This window comes from Hemibagrus wyckioides, linkage group LG05 (genome assembly GCF_019097595.1).
Source record: "Hemibagrus wyckioides isolate EC202008001 linkage group LG05, SWU_Hwy_1.0, whole genome shotgun sequence".
NCBI classification, from domain to species: Eukaryota; Metazoa; Chordata; class Actinopteri; order Siluriformes; family Bagridae; genus Hemibagrus; species Hemibagrus wyckioides.
The window spans coordinates 4728857-4741758 of NC_080714.1; the positions used below are offsets into that span (position 1 = coordinate 4728857).

Sequence of the window (12902 nt, forward strand, 5' to 3'; positions counted from 1 at the left end):
CCTCCCTCCATCATTCTCTCTCTCTCTCTCTCTCTCTCTCTCTCTCTTTATCTGTATGTCTCTCTCTCTCTCTACCTCCCTCTCTCTATCATTCTCTCTCTCCCCTCCCTCCCTCCCTCCCTCCCTCATTCTCTCTCTCTCTCTCTCTCTCTCTGTCTCTCTCATGGTCAGTGCAGTGTGTAATAGCTGTATAAGTTTGATCCAGGATGAAGGTTTTGGAGGGGAATGAACTCACACACACACACTCTCTCACACACACACACACACACACACACACCATACAATTTTTCAACACACAGGGGGATTGGGTGAGAGGAGATTAGCATGCAGGAAGCCAGACAACCTCAATGAGTGACCCTTGCTTTAGGCTAATTTGCTTCTGCTGCCCTTAGTCCAGTACAGGGGACGGGACTTGTTTTCTCAAGAGCGTTTGATTGGATGCAGAAGTCATGTCTAGAGTTATTTTTTTGTAAAGCAGGTTTAAAAGCTGTAGTTTTGGAGATGCTCTGATCCAGTGGTCTATCCATCACAATTTGGCCCTTCGTCAAACTCGCTCATATCCTTACGCTTGCCCATTTTTCCTGCTTCTAACACATCAACTTTGAGGACAAAATGTTCCCTTGTGGCCTAATATATCCCACCCACTAACAGGTGCCATGATGAGGAGATCATCAGTCACTTCACCTCTCACTGATTGGTGTAAATTCTGGTTTGTGAGATTCTTATTTCATACCTGTGGAGTAGCTACCTAATACCCTGCTTGCAATAGGTTAATTAAATAAAATTATTGATGGGCAGAACCTCGGTGGCATCATACTTCCAGGGGTCAGGGGTCTGCTTCCTGTTTTCTTCTGCCATGTTCTCAGTTTGCTTTGGGGGTTTCCTCAGGGTTCTCCGGTTTCCTCAACCAGTCCAAAGACATTTCTAAGTGTGTGTGTGTGTGTGTGTGTGTGTGTGAGTGAGTGATGGATTGGCACACGTCAAGGGCCTCTGTCTTGTGCCGCAAAGTGTACAAAGGATGGATAGATGGATGGATGGAGAGTGATAAATTCTTCAAGGCGTTCAAATAATGTTAGAATATTGAAACTGTACTACATAGGCCATGTGTTTATTTTACAGAACCTAAATGTGTTTGTCTGGACATTTTAACATGTTAATCTGGTTAGTTACATTACAGCATGATTAACTGGCTATGTGAGCTGTCTCCAGTTTGTTTATGGGGGGTAGGAGAGAGAGAGAGAGAGAGAGAGAGTGCAGTCTTACAGCTGTAATTCAGATTAAATCCAGTGCAAATCTGACCCTGTGTGCCGCTTTCGTCTCGCAGCTCATCCACCGAGACAGTCTGAGAAGCGTCTCGGTTTGTACAGACACACGAGAAAAATGATCTCACAGCGCCGAAACTTCGGTCTTTCTCTCTCGCTCTCTCTCTCTCTCTCTCTCTCTCTCTCTCTCTCTCTCTCTCTCACTTCCCTTTGTCTTTCTCTCTTGCTTGCTTTTTCTCTCTCTCTCTCTTCTCCGTCTGCTGTGACACTGTACTACGATACAGTTAGCTGTGAGGTCATAGTCCTGCAGTTTCTTCTACATTAATACAGTATGCGCACACACATTCTAACACATTCTCTCTCACTTTCTCTCTCTCTCTCTCTCTCTCTCGCTCTCTTTTTTCTCAACCCTCTGTCTCTCTCTCTCTCTCTCTGTCATCTGTCTGCTGTGCTACGATACAGTTAGCTGTGAGGTCATAGTCCTGCATTTTCTTCTACATTAATATACAGTATGGCTGAAGTGCATCCAGAAAAACATGCAGTGAGTTCATGATGCGGTTCAGTTTTTACAGGAAAATTATGTACAACAGCGCGCTGTCTTGAAACTGGGCTACACTTTAACACCCTGAAGTTAATTATATTCCTAATGGCACGTCCTGAAGTGTTTTATTCCTTATACACTGAAGCACTTTTCTTTTTTAAAAGAATGACGCTTAGAAGTTTTGTCTATTTATATTCGCATTTAAGTTCCACAATAAAAAAGTGACTTCCTGTTAACGCTTCTCAGAGTGAATGACATCAAATGAACAAACAAAAAGCAGTTTGTCTGAGACTCAGTAGTCTCCCGTAGCCGTGACCAGTCCTGCGTCTCTTTTATCTGCATCACTCCAGCAACATTGCCACAAATTAACACCCAAAATCTCCTCCATGTCTTTAATAATGATTAGTAAAGTCACTGGATGAAAAAAGAGGATGTTGAGTTTCTCTCACGACCCCAGATGTAAATCATCCGATCCCACGTGGGGTCACGACCTCTAGTTTAAGGAACACTGATGGATAGCCTGGTGGCAAAAAAGTAGTTTCCGCAGTGGTTGTTTTTTTTTTTTTTTTTTTTTTTGAGTGATGATCATATTTCACCCTTTTTCTGTCAGATCTGAGCAAGTGGAAAGAGAAAACACTCCAAGCTCTAAAGCTGCTGTCTTTCAGTTTACTGTGTGAAAAGATTTAAATCCAGCTAGCTCATGGTTACTGGGCATCACACATCACACACACACACACACGTACATTAGTAACATGCACATGCTCACACACTCAAACACACTTCTCACACTGTCTCTCTTTCTCTCTCTCTCTCTTCTAGTCTTTCTCGCTGTCTCTCTTTATGACCCTTCTCTCTCTCTCTCTCTCTCTCTCTCTCTCTCACACACACCCCTCTGTCTCTCTCTCTCTCGCTCTCTCTCTCTCTCTTTCTGACCCTTTTCCCCTTTTCTCTCTGTCTCTTTCTCACCCCTCTCCCTCTCTCCCCCCCTCTCGCTCTCTCTCTTTCTTTCTCACCCCTCTCTCTCTGTCTTTCTCACCCCTCTCTCTCTGTCTTTCTCACCCCCCCCCACACACACACTGTGAAATGGGTATCCCTGTACCCCCCCCCCGTTCCTTTTTCTAATGCATTGCTCATTATCATATGAAGAGTCTATGAGTCATGTGCATTTCAGCCTCCATATATTTATTAAATGAAAGAAATAACACAAAATAATAATAATAATAATAATAGATGCTTTGTATTTTCCCCTCCCTCAGTGAATTGTTTCTTATTGTGTCTCCCACAGTTACAACGAGTATTTCATCACCAAGACGTGCCTCGCGTTTTGTTGTATAACTCTCCAACACGAGCTCCATCCTCTCTGCGTCTCTCCGCGAGCTCTGTAGGCGTGTAGATGTGATTGCATCAACACTGCGGACGTCTGGGAATCGCAGGCACGCACATGCCGAGCAGACAGCTGGGATTAGAAACTCTCGCTCGGCTCTCGTCTTCATATCCTGTCTTCGGCAGGCCCACTTAGCAGCGTCAGTGGGTGTCTTCACATTTGTTTATCGATGCGTCGAGCTTAAGACCAGAGCAGAGCAGCAGTTCCCAAAACGGTGAGGCCCGAATCCGACACCCACACGCTCTCAGGCTCTGTCCACTCATCTGAATGTTTCTCCACTGTCCTGTGATGAAATCGGAAAACGTGGTGGGAAAAACTAGCCGAATAAATCTCGGTCAGTCTGTGTGGGAGGGGCAATAAGACTGTAAAGAAGTGTTTCATCTTTATGGAAATATGAAAGGGTTTTTCCCCGCACAATTATCACTTATATATCACTTATGCACACAATTTTTATTATTTTTTATCCCATGGTGCATTTTAAACCTTTATACTTCAGCGCTGAGGAATTGGTTAAAATATGTTAATTAATTACCCATAACAACTTAATAAACGTGCTAAAATTCTAATACAGTAAGTAATTGATTAGTAATCAGTGATTAGTAACTGAACCTAATAGTAAACCTTAACAATGAATTAATTAACAGTACCAGTACTATAACTGTTGATATTGGGATGTTTTCTCTAAGGTCACAGACATTTCTGGAAGGAGTCTCAGGAGTTTTGTAACAGGAAGTTTTCCACACAGCAGAGGAATTCACGCTTTTTTGACATGACAAGATAAAGAAAGAGTGGTGAGGGAACCAGTGTGCATACAGCTTTAAAGTAATGCACGTTCTCCTATATGCTAATTCATCAGTGTTTTATAGTCAGATGTTGTGAGTGTCAAGACATAAGTCTTTTTGGTGTGTAATTTCAATATAAAACAATAACACAAACACGTACACCTAAAAAGAAACAAGCTCATTTATTTAAATCTCCCGCTTAACCACCATCATGAATGCAAATACACCAACCAGGCATAACATTATGACCACCTGCCTAATATCGTGTTGATCCCCTCTTTTGCTGCCAAAGCAGGCCTGACCCATCATGCACTGTGTTTTCTGACCCATTTCTATCAGAACCAGCATTAACTTTTTCAGCAATCTGAGCAACAGTAGCTCGTCTGTTGGATCGGATCACACGGTCTAGCCTTCGCTCCCCATGTGTATCAGTGAGCCTTGGCCGCCCATGACCCTGTCGCCGGTTCACCACTGTTTCTTCCTTGAACCACTTTTGATATATACTGACCACTGCAGACCAGGAACACCCCACAAGAGCTGCAGTTTTGGAGATGCTCTGATCCGGTCATCTAGCCATCACCCTTCATCAAACTCGCTGAAATCCTTACGCTTGTCCATTTTTCCTGCTTCTAACACATCAACTTTGAGGACAAAATGTTCACTTGCTGCCTAATATATCCCACCCACTAACAGGTGCCATGATGAGGAGATCATCAGTCTTATTCACTTCACCTCTCAGTGGTCATAATGTTATGCCTGATCGGTGTATATCACACGACCGTAAAAGCACATGGCCAAAGAAGTACAACATGTCGGACATTTCCCAAGAAAGCACAAACGCAGTGTGTAAAAGTTTGTTACTCAGTTGTATACAGTTGTTCTGTATAGTTGAGAACATTAAATCAATAAACAAAGCAAGCTAGTGGCTCGATGCACAAGCATATGTTGTTGTGATATGCTAATTAGGACACGTGGAAGTGTCACATGATTTTCTGCGCTCCTCCTGTCTCATTAGCATACATGAGAAAAATACTCGGATGTTTTTGAAAGCTTAGTTTTATTTTAATGTGTCAGGGGTGCAGGGTGCCTCTCAGGGTAAAAGCCAGACCCAAATGCAGGGAAAACAATTACAAACACATAGGGAACAGGTGTGCAGAGGCAGGAAGGAATCCATGGCTAGGGCGAGGCAAAGACACTTGAACATGAAACATAAACCAAAGCACATGACACAATACAAAAACATACACCGCCAGTGAAAGTCCGAGCATAACCCTGACATTATTGTACAATAACAGTTTGGGGGATTTGATGTTTTTCTGTAACAGCACGTCCCGAAGTGCTTTATTTTTTCATGTCTCTCATCTTTCATAATAAATTTCTGAATCACAGTAAGTCCGATCTTTAGTCACGTCTGTCTTTTTATCACTTAAAAACAAACACAATGAAACTAATAATGTTTCTTCCCCCACAATAAGCAAGCAGAGAGCACACACACCTCCACACTCTGACATTATCATCATTATTATTCAGTTATTCATGTGTGAGTGAAAGTAATGCAGGCTGTAGGATTGAGAGTGAAGCTGCTTTTGCACAAGTGTCTTTTTTTTCTTTAAATCCTATTAATCCAGGCATCTAATCCTAAGCAAAGCTCCTGCACACAAGAGGAAAACTGCCATATAAATAAATTCAAAACAAAGCAAGAAACTGCTGCTGTCTACATTTTTTGTTTCCAGCATTAATGTGCATTTTTCAAGAAATATCCAGAACGACAACAGGTTTTTTTTCTCGACACTCTGACCAATCAGAATGAAATCTGAAAGAGTGAAAGAAGACAAGAAATGTAAATCTTGCATTAAAAGAGTGTGTTATAATATGATTGAGTCTGTAATATACACCGATCAGCCCTACCATTCTGAATAGTGAGAGGTGACTGATGATCTCCTCATGGCACCTGTTAGTGGGTGGGATGGACAATGGACAAGTGTAAGGATTTGAGCGAGTTTGACGAAGGGCCAAATTGTGATGGCTAGACCACTGTATCAGAGCATCTCCAAAACTGCAGCTCTTGTGGGGTGTTCCCGGTCTGCAGTGGTCAGTATCTATCAAAAGTGGTCCAAGTGGTGAACCGGCAACAGGGGCTCACTGATTCAGTGAAGGCTGGCCCGTGTGATCCGATCCAACAGACGAGCTACTGTCGCTCAGATTGCTGAAGAAGATGATGCTGCTTATAGCATTCAGGGCCAATACAATATTAGGGAGGTGGTCATAATGTTATGCCAGGTCGGTGTTTGACTATATTGTATACCGATAGTAGGAAATTAGCCAACGTAACTAAATGTAATGAATATTTCAGGTTATTTAATTACTGTTGTAAGCCTCCTGGTGGTCCTGCGGCAGGATCTCTCACTGTCGTTACCACAGCCTGGGTTTGATTCCCGGGCAGGGCGCTAACCCAGCCACTGAAGAGTTAACTCCCAGTGCTGGTCCCAAGCCTGGACAAGCCCAAGCCTGGCATCTGGCATAAACAAAACCTGTGCCAAATCGAAACATACAGACCAAATGATCTGCTGTGGTGACCTCAAACAGGGAGCAGCCGAAAGAACAACAACAACATTTAATTACGGTTGTAATGTGTGAAATCTACAATTGTACAGATAAACAGAACATGATCAGGCTGGACACTTTGTGTTAGCAAGGTCATTGTATAAAATGTTAAAAAGGAATTTGAAGTAGTTTTAAATTCAGTTGTTTTTAATTCAGTAGTAAAAATCAATCTCTGTGTACCTTTTACTTTCATCCATTTCTGCTTCTAAGAGCAGGTTGTGAAAGGTCTAATCTTTATGGAGAAGGAAATAAACACACATTCATCCGTGGTGTGAGGTGTGTGAGGTGTGTAAGAGTGTTGTGCTGTTCCTCCTGTTAAGTAAAGCACTTCCTTTGCTCTGCAGGTAGTAATCCTGTGATCCTGTGATTGTGGCTTGGAACAGTGTTATCATCCAGGTAAGTACTTTTTCAATGTAATTGTATGGAATAGCACCGGGTTTAAAAATGTCTCCACTCGATGCTATTTTCGTCTGTGAAGTAAATCCAAGATCTTGAGTCACACCACACAATACAGTCAAACCTACTACTGTATCCAAATCGATAAATATTCCTTAAAATGAACATGAAGAGCAAAGCGATACAGCCGTTTTGTGGATACGATTTGAGTTTTCATGGTCAGCAGCTCTAGTGTGGTATTGTGTTCATTTACGTTGTATATCTCTGTCGTTTATTTGTCTCTCAGTTACATCCATTTTAATGGGCAGTAATTCGTTTAGAGGAATCTAGCTTCATTGTAATTAATCCTGTTCATCCTGAGATTTATGTCTCAGCAGTGTGTGGGTTTCTGAGCAGGAGCTGAAATAAACTGTGTGGTGTTCAGGTGCATGAATGAACTTCTCGTATTTGAGTACAGAATTAGCAGCTTGTGTAACGGAAGAATAAAAGCTTGAGCAGACAAGAAGACATACAACACAGTGGAATTATTTTTTTTGCATATCCCAGCTGAGGAAGTTGGGGTCAGAGCACAGGGGCAGCTATAATACAGCCCCCTGGAGCAGAGAGGGTTAAGGGCCTTGGTCAGTTGCCCAGCAGTGGCAGCATGGCGGTGCTGGGGCTTGAACCCCGACCTTCTGAATAACAACCGAGAGCCTTGACCACTTGAGCTACCACTGGCCCAACAGCTATCTGGATGCATTTAATGATTGATAGCAAACAAAGCATAATGCTAGGTTCTACAGCATCTCTTACAATTACTCATAAACCATTTATGTTTGAGCATTTGAGCTGACCACAGAGTGGTATCAGTGGGTCATTAAAAACATGCACAGGATGCCATGAATCACATGCATACGAAGGTATTCGTGAGGAGTGACATGAAATTGCAAAGACTTTATTGCAAATAAGGTGGAGAGAGAGAGAGAAAGAGATTGAGAGCGAGAGAAAGCGTGAGAGACAGTGAGAGAGATCGAGAGAGCAAGAGTGTGTGAGAGAGAGAGAGAGAGAGAGAGAAACAGAATAAGGTATGAGAGAGAGAGAGATTTGAGAAAGAGAGAGAGAGAGAGAGAGAGAGAATGAGATGTAAGAAAGAGAGAGAGCAGTTCAGTTCAGCGAGCACTGAGACCCTGAGTCACTACAGTTTACACTCCGAAAAATAGTTTTGTTGCATATCTGGCTTTAAAGATTCAGCCTGTTAAAGAAACCGCTGATGTTCACTTTGTGGTCGCTTGGTCCAATCTGGAATTGACCAGGATTAATGGATTCTCCTGCTCTCCATAAGCAGTGTTTCAGTAGCAGACTTGGTGAAGTTTGACTGCTCTCCACCCTCCATAGGGAGATTACTGATTCCAGAGAAGAGATGTGGATGCTGATTAAAGTCGGGGAGAATCCAGGACGGTTAGCGTTAATAACGCGTTCCACGTTCACATCCTGATTGCAGAGGACGGATCACTATTGTAGAGCACAAGAGTGTCTGATTATGGATGAATAAAAGAACTGATAGACCGATACAAGTTTCTGCTCAATCACCATCCGGGATGTAAATACCATCGTAATGGCGCTGATGACTTCTCCTTTCTGATTAGTCAGAAGGTGCGGATTGAAGTTTTGTGACAGCGGCCCTGACAATAGTTCCAGCCTCAAGACAGAATCGCGGAGTAGCTCCTCACAAATATCAGCTAGTAAAATAACAAATCCTGTCAAAAAACCTGTCTGTATTCTAAAGCCAACTCTTAAAACTTCCTCTTAAAAAGTGATTGTAAAAGAAAAGTATCCTCTCCGTCTGACAGTCACAGATTGTTAGCCAGGAAGATCAGTTTATCCACTTGATCTGGTTTAAAGCTGCCCTTTGGCATTCGACGATATTGCCACCTGCGATAAACACATTTGGAGGAAACTCTGGAAAGCACAAACAGACGGCTGTCCCGAGGACGTACTTGGCATCGTCATCGTGGTGTTGGAACCACTTCACTGTCTGCATTTATTTATTTATTTATTTATTTATTTATTTATTTATTTATTTATTTATTTTATTGAGCGATTCTGCAGGATTCGTCTTTCCACAGATGGAGGAACAGATGTGGCAGCAGTTTAAACACCTGATGATTTCAAGTGCTGCTGATATCCGTTTTTCCCCCCTCTAGACTTGGTAAATGTTTCTTGTATTGTGACTGAAAACTATTTTTTGCCATTTTATCTTTTCTTCACTAAAGGTTGACTGGATCGACCCCCATATCCAGCAGAACATCTGTGGTGGAAGTCTGATATTCTTCCTTAAGGTAGTCAAGAGTTTCAAGTCTTTTCACTTTAGATTATATAGTAGCAGGGGAAGGTCTCTTCAACCCCAAGAAGCTTCACAGTTCTGTCGGGTCTCTGGATGAGGATTTATCCTTTCTCGTGCTAGGGTTTGAACTAGGAATCGGGAAAGAAGCAAAAATTTGCCTCCAGCTTTGAAATGATGCTATCAGGACGAATATTTTCCATCTATCCCAATTCATATTAATTGGCCTATTAAAAGTTGAATAGAGAAAATGTCATTACTTCATGCTTTAAGGGCTAACGCGTCCCTAACACAGTCTTTGATACCCAGAGGTGCAAACATTTTACGGTTTATCCGTAGCAAGGAAGTAAAGTCAGCTAGAAAAAGCAAGAAGATGCCATTATGGCAAGACACTGAAGTTGTGCAGACTGTAAAGAAGGCCTCGAGTCCACTAAGAGTCTTTCACAGATGTACAAAAGACAGCTTCAAAAAGCTCTACCACACAGAGTTCTGAGGCACTACAGCTCCAAAAAAAAAAACCCAGGAAAGTGCTACTGAGAGTGCTGAAAAGCAAAACATCAGCTGCCGTACTTACAAACACGGCTGTTGCCATGTCCTTCAAAAAGACGACAAAGAATGATGAAATCTCTGCTTGAGCAAGACTCTGAACCCTCTCTGCTCCGGGGGGGGAGGGGGGGGGGCTGTGTTATGACCTCTGACCACAAATTCCAACACCTCCTCCTATGGAGAAATGGGAGCTACCTGAAATTAGCGCTTTTCTGCTTTTTCAGGAAAGTTTAGACCAAATATGAGTTTTTCAAGAAAGAGGTAAATGAGAAGGTGGTGCTGTGGGCTATGGATTGGTTAAAACCTAGACTAGGATGTGTTTACATAGCCCAGTTTCTTTTGGAATTTTGGGTCAGAGGTCACGACACAGCCCTCCTGGAGCAGAGGGAGTTAAGGGTCTTGCTCAAGCAGAGATTTCATCATTCTGTGTCGTATCTTTTGGAAGCAGATGCATTTCAGCACTCTCAGTAGCACTTTTCTGATTTTTTATTTTTTTTGGAGCTGTAGTGCCTCAGAGCTCCGTGTGGTAGAACATTTTAAAGCTGTCTTTCGTACATCTGTGGAAGTTGAAAGTCTCTTAGTGGACTCGAGGCCTTCTTTACAGGCTGCACCACTTCGGTGTCTTGCCATAATGACTTCTTCTTGCTTTTTCTGGTTGACTTTACTTCCTTGAGCACTTACTACCTCTTACCCACTGCACCATACACTTTCTGTTGGAAGTTGTAATTAAACAACTATTGAAGTGTGTTCAAGCTCATAAAATCACGTCAATTTTAATTCTTTTTGCTTTGTCTATATCAGTAGAAGTAACTTGTTCAGGGACTATATATGTCTGTGTGTGTATGTGTGTGTGTATATATATATATATATATATATATATATATATATATATATATATATATATATATATATATATATATATATATATATATATATATATATATATATATATATATAGCCTGCTAGCTATGTTTCACATGATGGATAGCTGAAAGCACTGCATGCAAATCCCCCTATTAAATTTCAAGGCCTTCGTCTTCGTTCCCAGTCATATTTTCTTCTCGCAGACCCCAACACATGCTGCGTCTCACTCAGATCCCGTGCAATCACTTTCCCGCTACGTTCTTCAGGCGAGTTATTTGTTTTCAGGCGGCCATCGCATAGCGTGGAGTCATAAATGAAATGGATGGTGATACTCAAACAGTGATACTGTGTATGACTTCAACATAAATTGCTTGCCACAGCAAAAAAAGTTTACTTTCTGAAATTTACCCACAAACTTCCCATAGGTGACGATGTACATGTTGACATTTTATATGTCTGGATGTATGCGTGGTAATTTGTTTAGCTTGCTTGTTAGATTAAGTGCACATTTAAGTGAAGATGAATTCGTGGTAATTGGAAACGTTGCAAAGCTAAATCCTGCACGTGACCCCAATTTGTTTATGCCCCCAAATTTTATCTTTGTCATAGTTTTTGTTGTTGTTGTTTATGGGCTATTTACCAAGCAGGAGCATATGTCTCTTGACATATAGAGACAAAATAGAATAGAGTACAATACAGAGAATACAATATAAAACACAGAATAGAGTACAATACATAGAATAGAATACAGTATAAAACACTGAATAGAGTATAATACATAGAATAGAGTACAATACATAGAATACAATATAAAACACAGAATAGAGTACAATATATTGAATAGAATACAATATAAAACACAGAATAGAGTATAATACCTAAAATAAAGTACTATACACAGAATATAGTAAGTACACTGAATAGAAAACAATATAAAACATATCAGAATACAATACACTGAATAGAAAGCAATATAAAACAGAATAGAGTGCAACACACAGGGTAGAATACAATACAGAGAATAGAATGCAATATAAAACAATGGAAAAGAGCACAACACATACAACAGACTAGAACCATGTACAATACATAGAATAGAGTTTGATGCATAGATTAGAATAGAATGCACAAAATAGAATAGAGTACAATTCACAGAATGAAATTGAATATAATGCATAGTATAGACTGCACAGAATGAAGTATTTTCACAGAATGCACAAAACAGAATAAAGCAGATTAGAACAGAATACATAGAATAGAATATACACATTAGAATAGAATACACAACATAGAATAGAATAGAGATTAATAGAATGTAACAGTAGGATAGAATCGAGGGGAATTGAACAAGGTACAACAAATTGCAATATGCAGAGGAAAATATACAGTGTTTATAGAATGCAATAGAGTAGCATGGACAAGAGAGAATATAATAAAATTACATGCAATACATAGATTAATACACAGCAGAATAAAAAAGAAAGAGGATGGAAAAAATACAATAAATAGAATTGAGTAGACAGGATACGGTAGAGTAGATGCAGTAGAATAGAGTATATGGAATAGAGTAGAATAGAATGGAATACAGTATAGTATGCAGAATAGAGTAGAATGGAATTGAGTAAAGTATAGTATGCAGAATACAGTAGAATGGAATTGATTAGAGTATAGTGTGAAAAATAGAGTAGAATTGAATTGATTACAGTATAGTATGCAGAATAGAGTAGAATGGAATTGATTAGAGTATAGTGTGAAAAATACAGTATAATTGAATTGATTACAGTATAGTATGCAGAATAGAGTAGAATGGAATTGATTAGAGTATAGTGTGAAAAATACAGTATAATTGAATTGATTACAGTATAGTATGCAGAATAGAGTAGAATGGAATTGATTAGAGTATAGTGTGAAAAATACAGTATAATTGAATTGATTACAGTATAGTATGCAGAATAGAGTAGAATGGAATTGATTAGAGTATAGTGTGAAAAATAGAGTAGAATGGAATTGAACAAAGTACAGTATGCAGAATAGAGTAGAATGGAATTGATTACAGTGCAATACACAGAATCGTGTAGAATAGAATAGAATACATTGCAATACACGAGAATAGAGCAGAATAGAATAGAATACAGTACATTATGCATAATAGAATTGAAATGATTACAGTATAGTGTGCAGAATAGAGTAGAATGGAATCGAA

General features: G+C 40.3%; 1 protein-coding gene across 2 annotated transcripts in view; it reads left to right on the top strand.

The window, feature by feature from the left end:
• Positions 1-12902, top strand: part of gpat2 (glycerol-3-phosphate acyltransferase 2, mitochondrial) — a 194186-nt gene that overhangs the window by 21197 nt on the left and 160087 nt on the right. Inside the window, exons 2-4 of one of the 2 annotated variants that reach the window (XM_058389527.1) lie at positions 3089-3401; positions 6918-6969; positions 9222-9287. The gene's annotated coding sequence lies outside the window, so the exon portion shown is untranslated. The remainder of the gene's footprint in view (positions 1-3088; positions 3402-6917; positions 6970-9221; positions 9288-12902) is intronic. The other variant, XM_058389529.1, reaches the window with a different exon arrangement.